This window comes from Trachymyrmex septentrionalis, unplaced genomic scaffold (genome assembly GCF_001594115.1).
Source record: "Trachymyrmex septentrionalis isolate Tsep2-gDNA-1 unplaced genomic scaffold, Tsep1.0 scaffold65, whole genome shotgun sequence".
NCBI classification, from domain to species: Eukaryota; Metazoa; Arthropoda; class Insecta; order Hymenoptera; family Formicidae; genus Trachymyrmex; species Trachymyrmex septentrionalis.
The window spans coordinates 618,238-628,949 of NW_017305832.1; the positions used below are offsets into that span (position 1 = coordinate 618,238).

General features: G+C 36.5%; 1 pseudogene; it reads left to right on the forward strand.

Annotated features, from left to right (window-relative positions):
* The first annotated feature begins 2,549 nt into the window (after window positions 1-2,549).
* LOC108753094 lies at window positions 2,550-4,358 on the forward strand (annotated as a pseudogene).
* The last annotated feature ends 6,354 nt before the right edge of the window (window positions 4,359-10,712 follow it).

Below are 10,712 nucleotides of genomic sequence, written 5' to 3' on the forward strand. Positions count from 1 at the left end.
TTATGGTTATGACGTGGAAACCAAAGCTCAATCATCCCAATGGAAGCTGCCGCACGAGCCATAAAGCCATAAAGACGGCATCGAAGGAGGAGCTGAACAAGATCACAAAAAATAATTTTTTGAAGTGCTTCGAGGATTGGTAAAAACGTTGGCACAAGTGTATAATATCTGATGGGGATTACTTTGAAGGGGACAAAATAGATATTCATGAATAAATAAATAATTTTTGAAAGAACACAAAATTCGCGATACTTTTTGAACAGACCTCGTATATACTAGTATAACGTATTTACTAGTAAAAAAAAATTTCCTTCATTTTAGGATATGTAAAAAAAATTATCGAAGGGAACACTGTGTTACGTCCGGACTCCACAGTTCTTTTCTTCGACTAAAAACTTTCGTCATCACCATAAAAATTATTAACCAGTAATACCGATAGACCATCTGTTACAATAGCGACGAGCCAAATAACATTTCAAGCTAATAATCCATTCGGGACAGAACCGTTGGGTTAGATATTGGAACCAAGTGCCAAATAGGCGAACCTTATCCCGAGGAACGGGAAGAATAAATAGATTAGAATTATAAAATAAAACAGCAGTTGTGCGCAATAAATGACACATGTGGCTCGAACCTATTGGACATCCGGCAAATGGTCGATAACGAAAGTTGTCTTAGACACATACCCCTGTATCCGATTTCATAACCGATATCCCTAATCCTAATCCTAATCCTGGATTGGCCTAGCAGCACACGTGTGCTCTGCACTCGGCACCACTAACTCGCCAATATAAAAAGAGAGGCCCTGCACGAGGAACAGCAGTCAGCAGTCAGTTATCAGTCAAACTCCATCTTTGAAATTGTCGGTTCGCGATACACGTTAGTTACGTCAGTAAAACTCCACCTCTGACCACGAAACTTGTCAATCTGTGATCTTAACCGATCATAGTGGTAAGCCGCGATCCATTAGGTCGAGTGATCTATTTGTTATTACTGTGAAGTAATAAGAGTGACTCGACCGGAGCCTCCACATCCGAGTGGCAACCTTCCGTGGAGTGCTGGGACCAACGATTTCGGCCGCTAGATCCACCCACATCCGCAGAACAATAGTAAGTCCCATCCACACACACACACGCGCGCGCGCGTGTGTGTGTATAAGAGAATCAACCACTATAATTTACACTAAATTATAGTGCCGCGCCCGAACCGTCCTTTCAAAGGGTGGCTTCGGGCCTACCTGGAGGCACGGAGACTCTTGGACGAAGAGTACAAGAGATACCTCGGGAAGAGTCATCCGGCTGCGGATCGCTTACCACCACTACCATCCTCGTCACCACCGGCTCCGCCGGCTAATCAGGCTAAAGTTATACCTTCTCCGCCTCGAACACCTTCACCTCCTCAGCTACCTCCTTCCCCTCCCCCTCGATCACCTTCATCCGCGTTTTCAGATGCACTTACGGAGAAAATCTTTCCTGATACTCCTCCACAATCCGATTTATCCCACCCAATTTTCCCCAGAAGAAGTCCATCATCGACGAACTCCACGGACAGTGTAGAGTTCTTAGAGGAAATTCTTCCACCCCCACCTAGATCCTACTTCCGGATCCTAGAGAGTGACACTTTTGAGTCACTCATCTCCCAATTCCCGCGGATTATTACCGCATCCATCCCTCAGGGGGTCTACACAATCGGCTCTCATTATTTCGATCCTCAGGAGCTCCGTAAAGCTATCACTGGTCAAACCCCAACCTCCAGTATTCCCGTATTCCTCCCAAATTCCACCCATGCAATCCTAGTTCCAGATTCTTTTACAATCTTTTCCCTCCTTCCTCCGTTTCCATCCTTGAAATATGTTAAGCCAAATCTAGCCGATTCCCCCTTTAACACAGTGTACATACAATGTATAGCCATTATAGAATAGATAATACTGTAGCCGTTATAGAATAAATAATACTGTTACGTCAGTAACTGTAGCAATGTACAGATTAGATATAATAAGTAATATTATATAACCGATTATCATACTACCGTGTATTTTCTTTATCTATTAATTAGCTACAATAAATCATGTTATTAATTATTCCTCTCGCTCTCGTCTTTTACTTTTAAAAATCCCCCTAATAAAATCTCGTAATCACTAACCCTTTGCCCTTTCAAAGCTCGCACGTGGTCCATTCCCGAGTTAAAGGGATTTTCCCTGACTCGAAATTCGGACCGACGATCGTACCGCTCGTAGGAAACAGGTGTCATAGCGTCTTTACGAGACGTTGACCCATATTCCGAGGCGGGCAATAAAAAGGGTGCGTTCGACTCGCAGTGTTTGCTTCCGGGCAAATGCCTGCGAGACTAGAGTCTGACCGTCCTTCCACGCTCCATCCTTTCTACTCCCTTCTCTCTCTAAATCCATCTTTCCGGAGTTTGGACGTAACAACTGTTTAAAAGAAAAGCTCCGGGCAACGTTACCGCATCAGTCGTTCAGAGAACTTCAACAGAGTTCAGACAGCTATTGCTAATTATAAATTCTCCGAGAAAATAAAATATCTCAGGCCATGAATTATTATGTTCCAATTCAACAGGATGAGGCGTGCAAGAGACGGTAAGTTTATTTAATTTTATAAAATATTTTGCTTATACATATTATACGTTATATATTTTTGTAAGATCTATTTACATGTTTTTCTTTTTTTTTTCACAGCGCATTTTCTCAAACATCGTCTAGTATATCTTCGAAACCTCGCTACATGCCTCGTATCTTGATGAGGAAATATGCATTGACATCGATAGCGTACAAATTTCTGGACATTGGGATCGTTGTGGAATCTATATCTCATGTGCAAATTGCGATTGGTGATAAGGCAACCGCATGTTCATACCTCATGCTACGTTCATCGAGAGGCGTGCAGATATAGCGATTAATGCAGTCAACAGTCCCAGCATCATCACCGATTCTAAATGTGCAACTTGTTAAAATATATGATACGAATAACGTGAAGTTAATATTAAATAACACATTTGTACATGAAATCAACATCTGTGCTTTTCTTATTTTAGCTTGAGCAATGTGTTGAACATGTATTCTATGAACTGAGTCAATATACGCACGATGTTAGTAAGAAATTCAAATACATATTTTATGTCATTTTTAAGACAAAATTGTATTACTAATAAAATGCTGTAAACACTTTGTACAAAATTTATGATAAAAATTCTATTATAAAATGTGAACTAATACTCTATGGTTTAGATTATATTGTACATACTGTATTACATGATAAATAAATGTACGTTAAAAAATATAATATATTCTTTTTTAAATACTATATCTATTTAATAAAATCATGTTCGAAAGAAGAAAAGATAACATGGGAAAAAGCGCAACGGAAAGAAGAGAGAGCGCAAATAATAAGTATAGGACTGCAATGGGTGGAAGAGAGAGAATTGCATCCTACAATAGATAGAAGAGAGAGGACAATAGGTTAGAGAAAGAGAAGGAACGAAACCCTCTTCCCCCTCTAACACCGACCACCGATGAGGCGCTTCCCCCTTCCTCGGATCCAGCGTCTGTGACTTCGCTCTCTCCACCCGCGCGACACTAGAGCTATCTGCTGGTTGCTATATCCATGAGTTAGAATCGGTACTATACCTAGTGTTATACTTTGGTAAACAGCACTGAAGTTATGTTACAAAGCAGTATAATGCGTTATTTATAAAACGAATACTTAACATCATGGTGAAATTATATTATTTTTTAGCTAGAGCTTGATTTAGAGAAAAGAAATTCGGAAAAAAAACGCTGAAATTATTTTGTAATTGGCCTAAACTTTCAAAATTTCTCTTTAATAAATTGGAAGCTAAAATAAAAGATTTCAGATTTACTGATACAGTATCTCAAAGTATGAGTGAAAAATACTTTACATGCAATACATTCAATACATTTAATAATAATAAACCTTTATTGTAACCTTGTCACCTTGTGAGAGGTATTTATATTTTTTCTTTCTTATAGATCTAAAAACTTTAAAAGTTTTGACATCTATTTCACACTTGGTTGCTTCGGTAAATTGTACAAAAGCAAAGAAAGAAAATCAAAGAATGACGTCCCTTAAAAATAGAAATGCAGGAAGGCTTCCTCCTCTATGTTAAGGCATTATTTTTGTATGATTAAATAATTTTATGATTTTATTATGTAATATTATTATGTAATTTTATTTTTTATTTGTTACTATTAATTGTCGGCATCCTTTTTTTTTTATTTTCAGATAATAGGAGATTTACAAGTTCAATTCGATCTTCGACAAGAAAAGCTTACTCAGTACAGTTGTCCACTGCAACCCTTAGAAATATTATTGGCTACATAATCTAAATTAGAGGAAATTAATCAAAATTTTGTGGTGTTAGGAACAAGAAAGTACTTTGAAGTGAATACTCCATACGTTTTAAAATATTCCATGCCCTTCTATTCAATATCCGCCAGAATGTACAGATTTGGCAATTTATTCAGCATGCTACATATGAAATGCCACAAAATCATCAATACGATCCTCATTATAGTAGTGTGGGATCTTAAATAAATTTATTACATCGTAGTGTTATTAGGTCTGAGTAAGTAAGTAACAGACACGCATTGTTATTGTGCATATTTCATTATAATTTATTTTGATACACATACATGTATTCTGATATATATACATTTGGGTTTGTAATCTTATTTGTAAAATTTAAAAAATAGTTTTTTATTTTGTTTAGCTTTATAGAGCATATACGTATATTTATTATTAATAATAGTTACATATAGATAATATTATTAGCACATACAAAAATACTTATATGTAGTTTGTGTCATAGAATTTACACATTCTTAGAGTGTGTACACAAAATGCTATAACAGTAGCCGACTGATGTAATTCCACATAAAAATCTAAGATAATTTTTCCATAATTCTAAAAACTGAAAGTCACGTAAATGAGGTGTGTTTGGTAACTCAAAAAAGTCATGAGTATATATTTTTTTTATAGCAGTCAGGATTTTTTTTCTCTACGTGGAACGTATCTCATTTATTAACTATTATCGTGGTATCCAATATGTAGGTTATGAAAGAGTGAAGACAGAGGAGATGTGCATACGTAATCTTATGGTAGTCTGTAGGCATTTTCAGTCTCCATGGGGCACCTCTTCTTTATCTTACATACGCCTACATGTTACTATACATCAAACTGATATCCTATAGACCTTTTGCACATCTCCTCTGTCCTAACTCCTATGTGAACCTACATGTTCCTATACGAGGTCTGGCTATTAAATAACGAGACTGCGCGCGCAGAAGGCGTCCTAGAGGGGTAGGGTGGGAAACGAATGCAGCGTTGGATAGCTGGAAGTGTCTACTATTCCAGTACGAAAACACATCTGCACCAGCGTTTGCGACTGTACACAATTGGGTGAATGAATTTAAACGTGGTCGTACATCCACATGTGATGCACCTCGTTCGGGACATCCAATTGAGGATGCTACACCAGAAATCATCGATAAAGTCCACGATATTGTTTCGACTGTAAGTCGACTGAGTAAAAGTGCGCGAGGTCACAAGCATATCACATGGTACAGTGATTTCAATTTTGCACGAACAATTGGGTATGAAAAAGTTATCGGCAAGATGGGTGCCGCGTTTGCTCACTGTGGATAAGCGGGACCGTGTAACGATTTCAAAACAATGTTTGGAGATGTTTCAACGTAATCCAGATGAATTTCTGCGTCGATTCATTACTGTAGACGAAACATAGATCCATTACTTCACACCCGAGACGAAGGAATAGTCAAAACAATGGACTTCATCGGGTGAACTAGCTCCGAAGAAAGCAAAGACCGTAAAGTCGGACGGAAAGATAATGGCCACAGTTTTTTTGGGATGCGCGCGGTATAATTCATATCGATTACCTTCCGTCGAAGCAAATGATCAATGGCGATTACTAAGCAGCCTTATTGGACCGTTTCAACAACATTTTAAAGAAAAAACGTCCCCATTTGGCGAAGAAGAAAGTGTTCTTCCATCAAGACAATGCATAGATTCCACACGTACCCAGCACTGATAGCCAAATTTAACGAATTCCGCTACGAATTGCTTCCCTATTCAACATATTCGCCAGATTTAGCCCCCTGCGACTATTTCCTGTTTCCAAACCTGAAGAAATTGTTCGGAGGACAGAGATTCACCACCAGAGAGCAGCCATCGCCGAAACAGAGACTTATTTTGAATGGTTGGACAATTCATATTATTCGGACTGCTTGAAAAAGTTGGAGAATCGTTAGATCAAGTGTATGGTGCTGAAAGGAGACTATGTTGAGAAATAAAAATGAATTGATCAAAAAAAGTGTGTTTTACTATGTTTTTTCTAAAAATTTATTGACTTGTCCTCGTACTATCAAAATGAATTCTAACGGATATTATTCTTCAACAAGATTTTAATTACAAAACAAAAATTATGAAGATGAAATTTAGGATTCAAAAGTAAAATCACTCTATCTGCCAAACGGACAATCATGCCCCTCTTCTAAGAAATTGGGTGATGAAACAAGAAATTCAAGTACTGCTCTAAAAACATTAATTTATGGTATCAATCAAATTTGATTTTATTATTATTAATAATTAAAGTAACATCCAAAAAGGTTATCTCCATAGTATTATAAATTAAATCCTCGGATGCTGAGAGTTAAAAATATCAAAAACCGAATTAATCAAAGTGATAGATACCATCATAATTATATCGTCTATATATCTATAATAAAAAGGTAGCGGAGATTGAATCGAAGACAAGGCTCTACTTTCCAAATTTCGCATGACCAGATCAGCAACGTTGCGAGACAACAGAGACCCCATGAGAATGCCATAATTTTGCTTATATATAACATTATTAAAGGTAAAAAACATGGAATTTAAAACAAATTTAACAGCTTTAATAAATTCGTCTTTCGGGAAACAACAATTCCTAAAAATATACTGCTAATAATCATTAATACAATCGATTGCATAGTCAACGCACGTTAATAAAAACATTAATCTCTCTAATCTCTATCCACTTCCGCGACTCAGGAGTGCACGTCGTGTTTGCAAGCGTAAAGCCGTGAATTGGACGCAACAGTATATTCATTATTAAAATGAGAGATATTAAGCTTCTCAATAATTTGGAAAAGTATTCTCTATATGACTGTCTGCTTTAGAGATATTTTTTATAATTATGCTGTGTAGAAAAACCTCTAATCAGTAAAAAGGACTATTCAATGAGGAAATAAAAAAGGCAATTCTGCTTATGTACTCGTATCTTTGACAAGACAAAGGCTCTCAGAAGTATTCCATCACTGCAAAGCAACATTCTATATTTTGAATTGGATATACGAGTATAATTCACATTCCTTCATTTCACAAGCATTCCCCGCAAACTTGTAACAACTTCCTTTATGGAAATCAAATGACAATACGTAACGGGCAAAGTAAGAGTCAACAGGTTTCTTTGAAATTAACAAAAGAATATATTTCAATTACCAAAGGTAAAATTACATAACGTTCCTTTATGGAATCTCTTTTAACTTCATACGTCTTTGTATCCTGGAGCATCTCACAAGGGAAGTTTTACAACTGTTCGGAAAATTTTTTTTTTTTTTGTTTACCAAAACACTACCCGTAATTTTCTAAACATTTTTGATTTTTTTTTTACCAAATTAAAGATTATTTTTTTACAAATTCATGTGCAATAAAGTTGCATTATGACATACGTAGGCTGCTGAAAAAGTTTGTGCAATCTAGTACTTCCAGTGGCGCCAACGTTCTGTTATCATATTCGTAAAATTAGGTGTTTTTAACCTATAATTCAATTGACAGTTTGTACCCAAGCCAACTAGTTTTGTTTGCATAATATTTTAGAAGAAGTTATTTTGTAAGAAAATGGAAATTTCGCATGAAAATTTTCGGGCAATGATTTTTTACGATTACAAATGTAATCTAACTCCGAAACAATGCATCGATCGACTTCATTTGGCTTTTGGGGATGAAGCACCATCCAATAGGACTGTTTATAATTGGTTTGCCGAATTCCAGCGTGGACGTACCTTTTTTAATGATGAATTCCGTGAAGGTCGTCCATCCACGTTTGTTGTTGCCACTAATGTTGATGCTGTGCGTGAAATGATTGAACGAGACTGGCATATAATATACCACGAGATTCAGGCATCCTTAGGCATTGACATGAAAGCAATACATACGATTTTGCATGATCACTTGAGCGTATGGGAACTTTGCAGTCGTTGAATCCCACACAATTTGACTGAAGCTCAAAAACAGGCTCGTGTTAAATGGAGCAAAGAAATGCTCAAGAAATTCAACCGAGGTCGGTCAAATTTGGTCTACAACATCGTTACTGGTCACGAAACATGAATCTATTCGTATAAGCCCGAAAGTAAACAACAATTCACTGTTTGGATATTTCAAAATGAAACCAACAAAAATTGTTCGTTCACGCAGTGCTGCCAAGCAAATGATTGCTTGTTTCTTCGGTTATACCGGACATATGACAACCGTGGCTTTAGAGGATCGAAGGACTGTAAATACTGATTGGTATACAACAATTTGTTTGTCAGAAGTCATAAATGAATTGCGTAGAACAAACCGAAATCGTCGCATCATCCTTCATCATGACAACGCCAGCTGTCACACAGCACATCAAACCGTTGATTTTTTAACCAGTAATAATGTCGAATTGATGACTCATTGTCGTATTCACCTGATTTATCACCTAATGACTTCTTTTTGTTCCCAAACATTAAAAATAAGATGCGTGGTGAGCGATTTGAGTCGCCTGAAGCATCTGTTGAAACATTTCGTACACTGATTTCTAAGGTTACAGCCTTAGAGTGGAAAAAATGCTTCGAAAATTGGTTCGAGCGTATGCAAAAATGTATCGATTTTAAAGGCGAATACTTCGAAAAACTATAAAGCCATTTACCGAATTTTACATGTTTTTTTTTCATATTGTTTGCAGAAACTTTTCCAGCAGCCTACGTATCATTTTCAAGAATTAATTATTAACGCTTCCATATATACCTTATCCATGCTCATATGCGTAAGTAATTGTCCTCGGAACGATAAAAACATAAATCAATGAATAAGGAAATTGACATGATTGATATTCGTAACATTACAAATTATAAATAATGTTAATAGTTATAATAATTTTTATTATTTCTGCTTAAAGTGAGTAAAACTTTTTTATTTATCTCTGTACATTATTTTCTTATAATATTTTAAGATTATTCTCTTAAAGTTATTTTCAGTTTTGTGTTTTAATATCTTATTTACTTGTCGTAATAATTTCAAAATATTTTATACTTAATAACGAAATAATTTCTAAATGTTTATACACAATAAATTTATATTTTGTAATTTATATTTTCGTTTACTCATTATACTCATTCTAATAATGTACCGACTCAGAAGGAAGAGCGGAATATTAACTGATAGAAAATTTCATGTGATTGTTTTACACTCAAGACAATAAACTTTATTACTGCACAAACAGGTTGAGACTTTTTACAGCACAAATTAAGTACGCGCAGAGAATTTCTTTCTGACGGAGAAGCACATCGAACTGCAACGCAAAACTCTACTGCCGAAAATAGTACCGATTAGAAAAAGACTGCCCGGCCGTGAACGCGCGGTTTCTTATATATTGTAATTCCAGATTGTTCTCGAAAATGCTAGCAACCAAAAAACCGGATATGACGTAAAAAAAGAACGATTGAGAATCTTCTCAATTATTATTAAAAAAAACAAAAGAACAATCTGGAATCATCTCGATACGAACTCAACAATTTTTACCGCTTTCTATTGAGTAAAGATCGACTTGTGATCGGCGCATCTGTCATTGGCCGCCGTTTCGCCGCGGCGTCTTACTCGATGAGTAGCCAATGGGAACAGTGTTGTGCACTGAGCACATTCCTCATTGATGAATTGACGTTTCGCGCAGCTTTGCGTCATGCGTGAAATGCCGTGCTGATATGAACTCAACGCATACCTTTTGTTTAATTAAAATGGTGAGCTACATGTCACTCCAAACATTCCGCCCGCCTTGTTGGAGTAACTAACGATAAATGCTATTCTATTTGCCGGTAAAAAAGATGATCATGCAACTCATTCATCTACCGGCCTCGACGCGGCATGACGATTACATTGTTTTTTGTTCGACGTATAGAGCAATGATCGCGTAAATACAGTGACAATTTTAATACATAACCAAAAACCGGGCTTTACACGAGTGAAAGTGCGCAAGTATTATTATGATTAATGTGAGAAGTGCACGATCTCCGTGATCCGAAGACATGGATTTTGATAATGGCTCAAACAAGTGAGATATAGTATGCATTGACAAATGCCGGTAGTTTTCGCGAATTCCTCCACGTTCGCGACCGTATTACACGTCAAGCAAATATAATGAATTATATATTAATAAGTATATGATTGTTTAAATTATGAATTATTTAAATTATTGTACTAAATTACACTTAGATTCCGCCAAGTATTTCTTAAAGTTCGTCGAGGAATGCGTGTGGGACGGCCAATGTGAATTATAGAACCGGAGTCGAATCCATTTGTGGTTCCAGTGTGTCCTCGTGTGGAAACAGCACAAGTTTCACCAGAAGTCGCGTGAATTCCGAGGAAGCATCCTGA